This window comes from Rhinolophus hipposideros (assembly GCF_964194185.1).
Source record: "Rhinolophus hipposideros genome assembly, chromosome: 5".
Classification (NCBI taxonomy): Eukaryota; Metazoa; Chordata; class Mammalia; order Chiroptera; family Rhinolophidae; genus Rhinolophus; species Rhinolophus hipposideros.
This window is the reverse complement of record NC_138051.1, coordinates 24,629,166-24,644,932: the sequence shown is the minus strand read 5'-3', so window position 1 is coordinate 24,644,932 and position 15,767 is coordinate 24,629,166.

Below are 15,767 nucleotides of genomic sequence, written 5' to 3'. Positions count from 1 at the left end.
CTACATCTTTGTTAGTATTTGGTATTGTCCATTTTTTTAGCCATTCAGATTATTATTATTAAATATAAAATTATCTAATTTTATATTTAATAATTTGTGCTTTTCATGTTGTAGTTAAAGTTCACCACTAAACCCAAAGTCACATAAACTTTTCCTACCTCCAGAAGTTTTATAGTTTTGCATTTTATATCTAGGTAATATATACTTAGAGTTACTTTTTTATGAAATGGATAAAGTCTGTGTCTTGGTTGACTTTTTTTTTCATACAGATATCCAGTTGTGTGAGTTTCCCGCTATTCTTAGTTTGCTGAAAGTTTTTTGTTGTTGTTTTGGGTTTTTTTTTTTGTTATGAATGAGTGTTGGATTTTTTTGAAATGCTCTATGATAATTTTAAAACTCAAGAATAAGATTCAAAGGATGACAAGGCTATGTTTCTTAAAGCATTTCCCTTTTCACTCTAGGGAAAATAGGGAGGTACAGAGATTATGGAGAAACCCTAGAATCATTAGAAAAGTCTAGTTTGGGTGGAGAGGTCATGGGAACCAAAGGTATCAGTAGCCACATCCAGCTAGATGGAGAGATGTATGGCATGTGAGGACAAATATAGAATTAAGGAATGGGACGGTAGGTCAATATGACGATGACAGGGACAAAGAGCACAGAAGATAGTTCCAGCAGTTTTCCTCACTGGGAAATGCCAGAAATAGAAAACTTATTGAGTGTTTTTTGGAAGCTCTCTGTTTCTCTCTGAAAAAACCCCAGGCAGGACATTTTAAAAATAAAATCAGTCAAGAACTATATAATTCTTCAAAGTTTATGGGTCATGGCATCAAACTTTTTCAAAATTAAATATGGATCTGTCCATTAACTAGGTTATATGAAGCCTCAGGATTTATTAGGTTCATTTCACACTGTTGTGTGTGTGTGTGTTGTGTGTGTGTGTACACGCTACTGCTTGCAGTCATGTGCAGGCTCAGCCACACATACAAAAGAACAAGCCTGGAAATAATTATTTATAGAAATGAGATTCCAGGTGATATGATATCTTTTTACTTACATGTTTTTTTTTTCCAATTGCCTTGCAAGGATAATACATATTATATAATGATAAATGGGAAAAAATACTTATGAAAATGTCTTGATCAGGTCTACAATAATTCTGCCAACAACAGTTCTTTTTTCATTATGGGAAAATATATAAGACATAAAAATTTCCACTTTTACAATTTTTAAGTGTATAATTCAGTGGTTTAGATTCACACTGTTGTGCAAACATCACCAATATCTGTTTTCAAAATGATTTAATTAATGCAAACAGATAGTCTGTACCCATTATGTAAAACTTCCCATTTCTTTCTTTCTCGAGCTCCTGGTACCTTCTAATCTACTTCTGTCTCTATGAATTTGCTTATTCTAGATATTTCATAAAATTGCCATCATGCAACTTTTATTCCTTTTGTGTTGGTCTCATTTCCCTTAGCATAAGGTTTTCAAGGTTTATTCATGTTGTAGCATGTATCAGAACATCATTCCTTTTTATGGCTGAATAATATTCCACTGTATTTACATGCCACATATTGTTTATCCATTCATCTGTTGATGGACAAGTATGTTGTTTCCACCTTTTGGCTATTGTAAAAAATGCTACAATGAGCATTGGCATACAAGTATCTTTTTTGAGTTCCTGTTTTCAATTCATTTGGATATATCATGTTAATTCTATATGTAGTTTATTGAGGACTCATCAAACTGTTTTCTATAACAGATACACTATTTTACATTTCAACCAGCAACGCACAACCATTTTAATTTCTCCACATCCTCACCAACAGTTTTGCTTTTTATATCATGGTCAACCTAATGGGTATGAAATGGTATCTCATTGTGTGTTTAATTTGCATTTCCTTAACGACTAAGGATATTGAATATTTTTCATGTGCTTATTGGCTATTTGTATATTTCCTTCGGGAAATGTCGATTGAAGAACTTTACCCATTTTTAATTGGGTTGTTTATCATCGTTATTTAATTATAGTTTTGTATATATTCTGGATATTAAGCCCTTATCGGGTATACGAGTATGATTTGCAAGTATTTTCTCCCATTCTGTAGATTATCTGTCACTTTCTACATATATAATGTCATTTGCACAAAAGATTTTAATTGTGCTCAAGTTCAATTTATCTGTTTTCTTCTTTGCTTTTCAGTGCTTTTGATGTCATATCTAATAATCTGTTGCCAAATCGTAGATTTACCTGTATGGTTCTTCTAAGAGTTTCATTGTTTTAGCTCTTATGTTGAGGTTGTTGATCCATTTCGAATTAATTTTTGTATACGATGAAATGTAGGGTTCCAACTTTATTATTTTGCATGTGGTATTTCAGTTGTTCTAGCACCATGTGTTGAAGGGATATTTTTCGCCAATTGAATGGACTAGACACCATTGTCAAAAATAGTTAGCTATAAATGTATGGGTTCATTTCTAGACTCTTAATTCCATTTCATTGCTCTATGTGTCTATCCTTATGCCAGTATCACACTATCTTGATTACGGTAGCTTTGTAGTTTTGAAATTAGGAAGTGTGAGTCCTCTAACTTTGTTCTTTGTCAACATTGTTTTGTCTATTTGGGGACACTTTGGGTTCCGAATGAATTTGAAGATTGTTTTTTCCATTGTAAAATGGAAAATGCTATTGTAATTGGAAAAATGCTATTGTAAAATGGAAAATGGAAAAATGCTATTGTAAAATGGAAAAATGCTATTGTAATTTTGATAGAAATTGTGTTGAAACTGTAGGTTAAGTAGTATGGACATCTTAACAATATAATCTTCCGACCCATGAACACAGACTGTCCTTCCATTTGTTTAGATCTCCTTCAATTTCTTTTAGCAATGTTTTTTCAGATTTTGTTGTATAAGTCTTTCTCCTCCTTGGTTAAATTTATTCCTAGATATTTTATTCTTTAAATGGTGTTGCAAATGGAATTGCTTTCTTAATTTCCTTTTAGATTTTTCATTACAAGTGTGTAAAAGCACAACTGATCTTTCCGTGTTGATTTTGTACACTGCAGCTTTGTTGAATTTGTTTATTAGCTCTTGTAGCTTTTTTTATGGATTATTTCAAGTTTTCTAAATATAGAATCATGCCATCAATGAATGGAGATAATTTGTTTTCCTTTCCAATATAAACTGTTTTTATTTATTTTTCTTGTCTAATTGTTCTGGCTAGAAATCCCAGTACAATGCTGAACATCAGTGGTGAGATGTTCAGTGGTGAGAGTAGACACCCTTTTCTTGTTCCTGATCTTGGGGGAGAAGATTTCAGTCTTCACCATTTTAATATGATTTTGCTGTAGATTTTTCTAAAATGCCTTTCATCATGTTGAGGAAAATCCCTTCTGTCTCTAGACATTCCTATTAGTCCTTATGAGAATATTTTTTATTGATAGAAACCTTGATTTCAGTCACATAAGCCTTGATGCATGAAACGTGTTATTTGACATCATTCATATAACCCTCATTTCTATAAATAATTTTAAGGAAGATATTAAATATGTGTCTGTACAGATTCTTCAATAGCCTACCCAGATTCCAAGGATACCAAAGGGACAGTCCAGATTATTTTGGATGTCTCCTTTGATCCCTCTGTACAGGCAGAAACAGACAACTGCTTTTGAATTTGATGTTTTAGAAGACTATGTATTGCAACTATAGTACTGTAAGCTATGTATATTTTAGACTCCCTCTATATTTTATCTCCTGTGTTTCTCAAATCTTCCTTTTAATTTCCCATATCCTTATCTACTCAGGCTGCATTCTAAACTAACACTCTCCAAAATGAATTCTGCCTGTCTCATCTACATGAAACTGGTTCTTCCTTCATCTATACTTAAAAACAATGCATCTCATTTTTACTTATAGCATGGTGGTTTGTCATGTTTTACTCGTTGTGTTTATTTGCCTCTACTACTCTGTCACCTCCTCAAGGGTGGCATGGTGGACAACTTTTTGTTTTCTGTCAATCATCCATGTGCTTATCGTTAGCCTGCAAATGTATCTGTCCCCCTGATTCAGCCATCTGGTGTCCATGGAACTGATTCCAGTCCACATCAGCATTACTCAACCCTTTGATCAACATAAAATGTTAAAGGATTGGCATGATTGTTCAAGGCAATGGTCAGCAAACTTTTTCAGAAAAGGGCCACACAAATATTTTAGATTTTCAGATCACAGTTTGCTGTTGTATATCCTTCTTGCTTTTTATTTACAGGCATTTAAAAATGTAAATGTCATTCTTATCCTCCCCAGAGTAAAACAGATCACTGGCTGGATTTTCTAGCCAAGGGCTGAAGTTTGGTGATCCCCGTAAGGAAATATAACCTATGTGATTGCCGGCAGACTCAGGACTTTTACTTCCAGTGCTAGTGCTGGCTTAAAAACACTTTCTTCTTCTGCCAGGAAAACGGAAAATTTACCCCTGAAAGCTACTGGAAGCTGTCTTGAAATTATCAGAAGTAATCAGAAGTAAAACTCTGAATATATCTAATACTTAGCATCTAATACTAAGATTTTAAAGAAGCAAGAGAGATAAACTTAGTCCATGTTCAGCCACAGGGTAACTCTCCCCATCAGTTATTTCTATCTACAGACTTACAATTTAAGTAAGTAAATAATTTCCCTTTATTATTAAAAAAAAAAATTATGCCTTGCTGAGTTTTTTTTTTAATCAAACTTATTTTAACTGATAAAGACATTAATCATTATCCTAGCACGTAGGACTGGAAACATCCAATAAATGTTTGTTGTACATTTATGTGAAATGCTTTATACTTACTCATTAGTTCCCTTGGCAATGAGTGTTGCAAATCCCTTATATATGTGTTTTGGAGGTTGTGGTCAACAGACTTTGCTCAATGAGCTTTGAAACTGTAGCTCAAACAATGACACGGGCTATGCCAAGAAAGGTGATGGTACAAGTATATTAAGTCAGAATCTAGATTCAAATGGTAATAGGAACACATTCAAAGTCAAATCCAAACACTGAAGCATGATAAAAATCAGGATCAGACTATTCTCTCAGAATCAGAAACATGAGAGTGAGACAGTCATAAAATGAGGACAATATAGCAACGAATATTTTCTAGCAGTCTGAAACATTTCCTGAAAGCTCTTTTATGTAGGTCCATGGAAGTGATTATTCTAAAGTTTTTGAAGATTTTCTTATGTTATATTTTAAATTCTGTCTTTCTATTACTCTGGCTACTTGCATTTATTTTTTAGACAATATTATGTCAAATCACTTCAGCTTTCCTATGTATTGATTTGGACTACAAATTCAGCATAAAAATACTCTTCATTTTAGATTTCATTTTGAAGGATGTATGTTGCTATTTAAAGATAATTGTTGTTCTAATTATATGATTTTAGCAATCTCTAGTTCAGAGACTCAGGTATATGTCTAATAGATGAGGTAGCTAGGGACAAAAGAGAATAAACAATGAATTGCCTTCATACCCTTCAATCTTCACAAACTGTTTTCCTAATTCTGAACAAAAGATTTATTGCATATGAACTCACAAAAGACCTGAAGTTGAAAATAAACTTTATTTCATGTTAGCAATGTTGATAGAAATAGCAAAAAGGAAAGAACAGGATAATGGAAAAAAATTATACTCTGTGCACACCAGAAATGGGGAAGAGGAATTCCTCTTTCTGAAGGATGAATTTGAACACAATTTACTTCAACGAGAATTTCACAACCAAGAGTAGCTCACACTATTTTTGAGAATTTTACATTTAATGGAATATGATATTTAAAGAATTTAAAGAAACTTTTGAAATCAATTTCCCCATAACTAAACATTTTCATAGGTCAACTTTAAAAAAAAAGAACTCAAGCATGATAGTCTCTGTTATAATACAGTATTATGTAAAAAAAAAAATAGGACCATTTCTCTCTTCTGCATAAGCAAATGAAAATTTAGATTTGTAATATAAGACTTCAATTTAGTTGAAAATCAGTACAGATATTAAGTTGGATTTTTCCTTCCCTCTCTATTTCCTTCACAATAGCCTATTTTTGAACCTGAATTATCTAATAATTTTCCCAAACTGTTGCTATTTGTCTTATCTCCACATTAGCAGTCTACCTCAAATACACAAGTATGGTAGACATATTGAAGTACACCTACAAGTTTTCATTTTTAAAAAATGAATAATCCTCAGGGTAGTAGAAGGATTAATTTCCTGAGGTTGTCTTTATAACCTTCATTGTAGCAAGCACATGTTGTACATGCAATAGATGCTCAATTACCAACTGTACAGTGGTTTTCCATTATGGTTCAAATTGAGAAGCTTGTGTAGCTGAAACGGTGAATTTTGAAATGCTCTCTAAAATATATGCAGTAAAATCCTTATCACATGCAATATTCTTGTTTTAACATATGCATCACATATAAAATTGCAATTTATCTTACTGAAACAATTGGCATCCCTGTAAATTACGGTGAAAGAGAAATATAATTTATGGAGAAAAAGAGATAACCTCATTTAAGGCTGTAAGGTCACCTATGAATTTGTTACTAGTGCAAAAATTATCAGAGCTTTGGTGTTTTTCATCTACTGTGACCAACATGCCTGTGGAATAGAGCATTCTGATACTACATTTATTGTTAAGGGATATTGGGAATGAATTTCATTTTACTACGCCAGTTATCAGCACTTCCTTGTCATTTTTATCTGCTACACATTTTGTTTGCTGATCTTCAAATTTCACTTTAGTATTATCTTCCTGGCCTGTTGACATAGGCCACTGGTCTAGCAGAAAGTATACACTCAATCTAAACACAATCACAAAGACTAGATTACAAAAGAGAAAGATAGTTGTCATAGACACTTTCCTGAATTTTATCCCCAAAGGCTCTGGACTCAAAAGATTCCCCTGGCCCATCAGCCAAACTCATGTTGTAGAGTAATACCTTATCAGTGTCATGATCTAATCTACAGATGAAAATATTTCCTCTTTGGAGTCTCAATATATTTTGACTTTATTCCTAATCTCTTTCTCCTGCATGTCCCTTATCAATGAAGGAAGAGCTTGTTAAACGTATGAATTCCCTTCCATTTGACCTAAGAAATGTTATCAGTGGGAATGCCTGTGAAATTTTAAATGTTGATTTGTTCCTTTTTGGGGATAGTCCACAAGGTGTCATTGAAGGTTTTAAATGATTTCACATAAATACTCTCTTCATGTTCTTGTGCATAAATTACAGTGACTACTAAAAGCAGAATTTAGTCACAAATGGGTAAAAATCCTAGATGTGGTAAAATAAACTGTTACTATAAAAGCTTACTCTCAATAACTTCAAATGTAACTTAGTTTCATATTCTAATCAGCATAATATCAAACTACTTCATATTAGTCCTTTCTGGAAAATACTATTACAAGAATTTCTATTTCTCTTGGCTTCTGGTTTCTATTTCTGTTTTTGTTTTCCCACTTATTGTATTGGTGCACCTACATCTGCTTTCCTCTAGTGCAAAATATTAAAGACGTCTTCCTTAATATTTATCTGAAACCCAGTTGTTCCTCTATTTGCCAATGTGGAATGGATATGAAAGAAAAGTGCTTGGAAATTATACAAGACAATGTCACACTTACTTTTACTTTATTATCTTTGTTTGGTTCGAGATTCATATACGGTAGTTTATCTGCTTATCAATTTGTGGGAAACCTTCAGACCCTTTCAAGAGCAAATAGGATTTGTCATTCTGTTTGAACTTAGTTCAGAATGTCCTTCTGACATTGGACTTTGACCTAAAGAATGAACTGGGGGGAAAAAACTGAATAAATTGATGGCATATTATATATACTTGCCCTCTTATTTCATGAGTAAATCAGATTTTCAGTAATGGTGCTTGACATGCTAGTGGTTTCTAAGTGAACATTTCCCACCTATATCCCCTATTTAAAGTGTGGACACTTTGTGACTGTTTTGCTCCAGCCACAGATTATGAGATTAGCTCTGGGTTCTGGCCACAGAGATAGCAAATTTATAGGTGGGAAAATGAACTGAGGTTGCCTGAAGAAACAAACAAACAAACACACTTTGAAATCTGAATTAAAAAACATGGAGACAATAAGGCAATTAGAAATGGTAGCTGTAGATGAAAGGGCCTTTAAAAATGGCAAAAGAGGGAGAAGGAAAAACAAAAAGAGTTGTAGAGTAAGAATAATGGATGAAGCCCCTGCAAAATTACAACTAAATTGTAGAACTACCATACTTGAGAACCACCTGAGGACTAGTGAACAGAACTCCAATAACTAAGGATATAAAGAAGAAGCCACATTGAAAATGGTAGGAGAAGTTGAGACGCAAACGGGCTTGTCTCACATGCACATGTGGCAGTTAAGAACCAGGAAGGATATCTCAGCTGTGAGGTCATTGCTGAGGAGCAAGGGCTCACCACACCAGGCTCTCCACCCTGGAGAACCAGTGCTAGGAAGAGGACTTCTCACAACATCTGGCTGTGAAAATCAGCAGGGACTCAGTCTGAGTGAGACAGAGCTGCTATAGGCCCAGGCTCCCTTCTGCATAAAGGATCTGAGCACAGACTCACTCAATCACAGAGAAGGGACAGCTGATCGAAAAGTGCCAGCCACATACCAGGAGGAATTGAATTGTCTTGCTTCAGGATGATGGCTGGAGGGGCTGCTCTCTCTGGGACTAACATGCCAGCAGGCACCATTATTCCTTTGCCTGCTGGCCCAGGCATGCACAAATCTTAGCCTCCTTCAACTTGGCTAACACTGCTCTCACCCCACGCTGGTGATTCTCTGAGACCCCACCCAATCCAATTTATGCACTTTGTTGAACCTTTTTCAGAGGCTAATCCACACAAGCAGCCAGCTTTGGCCCATTCTATGGAACTTCCTAAAATCTCTCAGAGGTCTACAAACCCCAAACAAGCCCTGGTTGGCCTCAATGTGCCCTACACCTCTTGCTAAGCTGCCCCAAGCCCAGCATTAGTGGCAGACAGCCTCATGTGACAGCATAATCTCTCTCAGGCACGTCCAAGCCCAATACGTGCCACTACCAACTGCAGAGCACTTTGTAATTCCTACTGGGTGGCCCCAGGCCAGACACAGGCAGCAGCTAAACTTGGCCTGAACCAGAGCCCCTCGCAAGAGCCCTGAGAACCAACAATCCTGGTGGCCAGCTTCAGACCACCCCAGAGCACCACCCGATCAGTGCCACAAATGACACACCCAAAGGGTGGACTAAACAAGAGTCAGACCCCGATTAAAGTGAATCCTGCTCCATGGGGTCAGCCTCTGCACAACAGCTCCTCCACTGTAGTCAGAGCCAGTGCTCACAGAAAGTTAGCTTAAGGGTCAATCAGACCCACTGATGTGCCAATAGCAATCAGGGCTCAACTACTACACAAGGACATACACAACCCACACAAGGGACATACCTGGAGCACTCAGCTCAGGTGACCAAGGAGACTGCACCACTGGGCCCCACCGGACATCTGCTACATAACACCCCTTTGCCAAGACTGGGAGATGTAGCAGATCTACTAATACATAGAAACACAGGGAGGCAGCCAAAGTGAAACAAAGATACATGTTCTAAGGGAAAAAAACGGAACATAACTCCAAAAATTTAACTAAATGAAATAGGGGCAAGCAATCTACTAGATACAGAGTTCAAAATACTGGTTGTAATTATGCTTAATGAACTTAAGGGAAGAATAGATGAACTCTGTGAGAATTTCACCAAAGAGATAGAAAACATAAAAAAAGTTGGTGGCTTGGGTAAAACGGTGAAGGGATTAAGAAGTACAAATTGGAAGTTACAAAACAAGTCACAAGATTGTTAAGTACAGCTTAGGGAATATATATAGTCAATAATAGTGTAATAATATGTGGTGTCAGGTGTGTGCAAGATTTATCAGGGACATTAATTTGTAAGTTATGTAAATGTCTAACCACTATGCTGTACTACTGAAACTAATATGATCCTGAACGTAATTGAACATATTTTTTTTAATTTATAAAGAAAAAAAAGAAAATACAGATTTGACAAAAAGAAAAGATGAGTACTGGAGGCTCAGTGTTATAAATCACTGAGAGGCATCAGAGGGCTGTCTCTACCCAGGGGTCACCTATTTCCTACCCAGGCGTCTTCTATTTCCTACCAGTTTCTCAGGCTCAGAGAGCCTAATATCTAGTGGTAATGTTATTAGTAGTAAGGGATGACCCAGAAATGACACTAGAAGGGATAAATTATATTCACAGAGAAAATGTAATGTCAACATCAATGCCAGCTATGGTCCATCACAGGTACTAGCTTGTAAAGCACAGAGAGTAAGACTCTAGAGAGAGCTGTTGTTTTACCCTTTATGTCTAATGTGTATTTTCTTTATTTCCTTAACTTTATTTCAGTTTTCTGAACGCCAAAGATTCTAATTTAAATATGAACCACATGAATAATCTTTTTCAGGAAACAACATATTGAATATTAAAATATGTTTGTTAAAAATGTGTTCCTTAGACCACGTGCATCTGAATCATGTGGTATGTTTCTTAAAATTAGACATTTTGGGGCCTCTCTCAAACCTAAGAAACCTAAGGACTTAGAATCTCCAGAGAAATGGCTCAGGAATCTACATTTTAAACAATTTGTCCAAGGTGGTCAACATAAGAATGTCCAAACCTATAGAGAATTTTTATAAGAATTTACTTAAGCCAGACAGTACACCGAGAAACCTTATCTCAACAGACTGAGAATAGCAGTTTGCAGTTTCTTTTATGCATTTAAGATTAAGGAGGGGAAGGAAGGAGGATCGCATGAAGGTAGGAGAAAGCAAGACAGTGATCACATTACAGGAAAGTTAAGATTATGTTCTCACTTTAAGGTTTAAAAGGAAGGGTCTGACAGGGTAGTATTAGACTGAGGGGTCTGATAGGGGCTGTTTCAAAGGTGTGCTACCCTAGATGTATAGAAACAATAGACAGGGCTTGCTTAAGGTAAAGATAAGCCTTTCAGTTAAAAAGTTATATGCCTGAGGCATGACCACCCACCATGACCTGCCCAGTTAGGAATTTATAATTAGATCACCCTGTGAGATTACTTTGCATAGAACCCCTGTTTTTCCTTTACATGGTGATGCTGTGTGTGTGTGTGTGTGTGTGTGTGTCTTGGAAAAACATCTATTTATTATCTTAGTTTCTGTAGGTTAGAAGTGTGGGCACAGAAGTCTCTTCTCAGGGTCTCTTACAAAGGTGAAATCAAGGTGCTAGCAGAGCTGCATTCTCATCTGGAGCTCAGAGTTCTCTTCCACACTCATTCAGGTTGTTGACAGAATTCAGCTTCTTGTGGTTGTAGGAATGAACCACATTTTCATGATGGCTATTGGCAGGGTTGCTCTCAGCTCCTAAGACTGCTCTCAGGTCTTCACTACATGGTCCACTCCACAGGCAGTTCACAACATGGCCATTTGCTTTCTACCAGGCCAAAGGGAAGTGTCCGTTGCTGCTGCTTGTCTCTTTTCAGGGCTCAGCTGACTAAGGCAGATCCAGGCAAGATAATCTCCCTTTTGATTTATTGTGTTGGATATTGTGCTTTTGACCCTCCATATTCACTTGGTTGTATAATTGAATCCTGGCCTTAATGATCGCAACAATCAGAGAGGTTGAGATGTAAGGACTTCCCTGGTGAACTATAGAGGAAGGAGTTGGGAGACTGAGAGATGAGAATATTGGAATATATCCATTGCAGTTTTCTTAGATACCTCCTAACCAAACCACTCCCTGCAATTAGGGATGGGTCAGAGTAAATTCTCTTCACCAAGTTATTAAGAAATGTAAAAACAAGGAAATCACCAAGCACCCTGGAAATTATTTTGTGGCATTTTTCTGGGTAATAGATGTCAATGGGAGAGCCTGTGATTCAACTGAGTTCCCACATTTCAGAGGAAATTATGTGATCCCAGAATGGTAGAGGTCAAGTGGTGGCTGTTCACTCTCAGAGATACTTATCAAGGGATGGGGCATTAGTCAGTGTTTTGACCAAAAGTGCTTGTTTCTTAGCTGGGGATTTTTTTCTCTCAGGAAACATTTTGCAATGTCTGGAGGTATTTTTTATTATCAGAACTGGGAGCGTGGGCAGGTTGCTACTGGCATCTAGTAGCTAGAGGGCAGTGATGTTGCTGAACATCTTACAACGTACAGGACAGTTCCTCACCTTAGAGTTATCCGGTCCTATATGTCACTAGTCCTGAGGTTGAGAAACTCTGACCTTAAAGGATCTACAGCAATGAGTATTTAATCAGGGAGTACATCGAAATAAATTAGGTGGGCAGACCAGTGAAGTTTAGTTTAAGACACATAAACAGAAAATTTCTAGATCTAATGGACACTTAAATCATTTGTCACAATGGTGAATCATGGTGCTTAACCCAGTTTCTCAACATAAACTATTTGTAGATCCCAACACGGGAGGTTTGTCCCTTTAAGGAAAGGATCACCAATGTAGACACAGTTGTAACCCTTACTTTTCCCCTAGTCTTCCCCCAAAAGACATATGACTCTTACCAGCATAAGGCAAATATCCAGATCTTTGGGGAAGTTATTAAATGATGGTTCTTCATTGATACTAATCCTTGGAGAAACAAAATACCACCATATCCATCAATCAGTGCTTATAGAAGTCAGAGGATATACGAAGTCTTGACCAGAGTCCACCTCATGTTGGGTCAATGGGACCATAGGCCAATCTGGTGTGTGTGTGTGTGTGTGTGTGTGTGTTCCCTCTCCCAGAACATGTAGTGCAAAGAAATATACTTGGTAACTGATGGAATACCCACATTGATTCCCTACCCATTGAGTGAGTGCTTTTAGAGTTAGAGACAAACGGAAGGAACTCAACCTTCTCTTTTCACTGTCCTTTCTGCTCAAATAATAAACCAAAGTGAGTGCTGAATGCCAGAGTACAAGAAGCAGGGGAAAACTGCATGTCACTCTGTTCCACCCTGGTTTGCCTCTGGCAGGTCATTGACCTTTGTGTGTTAACCCTTTCTAGAGTTTTAATGAAAGGTTAAAGATAACTTGAACATTTTCTCTCTTCTACTTTGATATGTGGAAGTTGCTGTTGAAAAGAGATGAAACAAATTTGAAAATGGGGAGGAGTAGACCAATATAGCGCTATAGGAAAAGCTAGGGTTCTAAGCCTCTACAGAGGTTGTTAGGAAGTCTTGAGGCCCAAGGACATTTCATACAGGAAAAAGTGACATGTAGAAAGAGTGGTATGAGCTTAGACACAGAAAAATATTTGAGTAGGAGAAGGAAAGGACAGAGACCATCAAAGCTGACTGTGTTGGGTCTTCTCCCTCACCACACTTATGCTTTCAGGGCCCAGGTACCCTTCGCCCAAAATTTAACCTTTAAGAGAAGATAAATAATTCAGAAAGAGAAGGTAGGAAGCCAGTGAAAATTCACATGGAGTATGTCAACAAAAAGAAAATCTCAGAAAAGGCCCTTCATTTTAAGCATGAACAACATAGGGAGAAAGGTGACAAGGCATCTACATAAATATACTAAATGTAAATTTTATTTTACTATTTAAATGTGCTATGAACATATTATGAAGGAAAATTTCCATTTACTATAAACATATTATGGAAGCAAATACAACCCAAAGAAAATAAGAGTTATCCCCAAGAATTTTAAGCACTATAAAAGTATTTATGGAAACATATTTTCAATTTAAATCAAATTTAAATGAAAGAATATGGAATAAAGAATGGATGCCCATGAATGGTTTAAAACTCTGTGTACACAAATAGAGAAATAAAAAATTAGAAGACCAAGCATGTAAAAAGTAAAGAATAGATATAACTCAAAAGCAAATTACTGACAATAAAGTTTTGAGGAAAATAGCATAACACAGTGGTAAAAGATTTTTTAAACATCTAGAGAGAAGATAATACATACTACAAAAGAGGAGATTCCCAAAAGGTTTCTTGAAATCGCTGAACATGAGAGTCCAACAAATTAAAACTGGAGATAATATGAATCTCAAGTTGAAATAGAAGATAATTTTCCTGAAATCAACAAAACAGAAATAGCAAATAATAAAATGACTTTAATATTACTGGAAAATACATCAGAATGATCACTTTTGAGAAATATCCTAGCCATGTGATTTAATTTCAAAAATATAAAATCTAAAGGTATCCAGGCTGAAAAATGCAAGAGAAGAAAGAGGTGAGGATAACCCAAAACTTCTCCACAGCCTCGTTTATTGTCTGAAATTAATAGATCAGAATGTACAAAGTCCTAAGGGAAAAAAAAAAAAAAAGAGTATGATTCAAGTGCACTGTAGCCAGCCAAGTTGTCAATAAAGTAGAAAAAGAACAAGCATTAATTTCCCAATCTAAAAACTATTAAGGAATATAGCACCCAAGAGAGCAGCAAAAAGAAATAATAATAATAATAATAATAATAATAATAATAATTTTAAAAATTACTCAATAAAAAAATATAGCTAAACTAGAAGCTCTAATGAGAGGACTAGTGATCATAAGAGTATCTGAGAACTACAGAAGAATGCTGAATACTATAGAACCACTTGTGCTTTTTAAATTGATAGTATGAAGTATTTCTGCACTCAAGACTATCCAAAGCTCCCTGAGTTATTGAGCATATCACTAAAACTGAAACATTAAATGTTTAAAATTGGGAGATAATGGTGAATAGATTTCTAATCCTCTCATTGTTTGTATTTGGCTCTGCAAGTGTATCCTGTGTTTTCTTACAGACTTTATATAAATAAATTTAAAAAAGCCCTAACAATCCAGTTAAAAAATGTGCAAAAGACTTCAACAGATATTTAAGCAAAAAAGAGTTACAGATGGAAAGTATACATGCAAATATGTTCAACATCATGTGCCATTATTAAAATGCAAATTAAAACCACTGTGAGATCTTAGTACAAACCTATCAGATTGGTTGAAAAAAAGAATAGTGATAACACCAAATGCTGGTGAGGGAGTGGAGAAACTGAATCACTCACTGTAATGACTTTGACTCCATTTTTTGATGTATCCTGACAGCTTTTAAGCTCCACTATTTTGTGCCAGAAGCATATTTCTTAATTTCCCAAAGCATGCCCTGCTATTGCGTACCAAATCATTCCCCACTTTTTGCTAATAGAAAGCTGATTGTGATTTTGATTAAAAGGCCAACATACTCCACTTAAAATTTCATTTCTTAGCCTTCCTTGCAGATAGAAGTGACTAATGTAATGCAGTTATAGTCAATGAGATCAATGTCAGATGTCAGCCCGACGATTTCTGGAAAATGTTTGTATTCTTAATAGAGGCTCTGCTTCTACCTCTTCTCATTTATCTCTTCCTTCCTGTAATGTTGGTCTTATATCTAAGAGAGGAACAAAGTTTTGCAACAAAACTGACTGCTAGAATAGTGGAGAAAAAGAAAGAAAAGGAGGCTAAGTTCTTGTGGACGGCCGCAAGCAAGGGCATGTACCCCTGGACTGTGTGCTTCCTGACCTCTTGATTTTTGAGAAAAATCAACACCCAAACTTTCTGGAGTGGCGTTGTTATTATGTAGAGTCAAGTGCATTTTTCTAAGACTCAGGTTCTCACCTGTAAACTGAAGATTAAAAAAAACACGTATTTTGCAGATTTCTTTGGAAAATAAGGTTGTCCTGTTTAAGCCACTATTATTTCTATTCTCAACC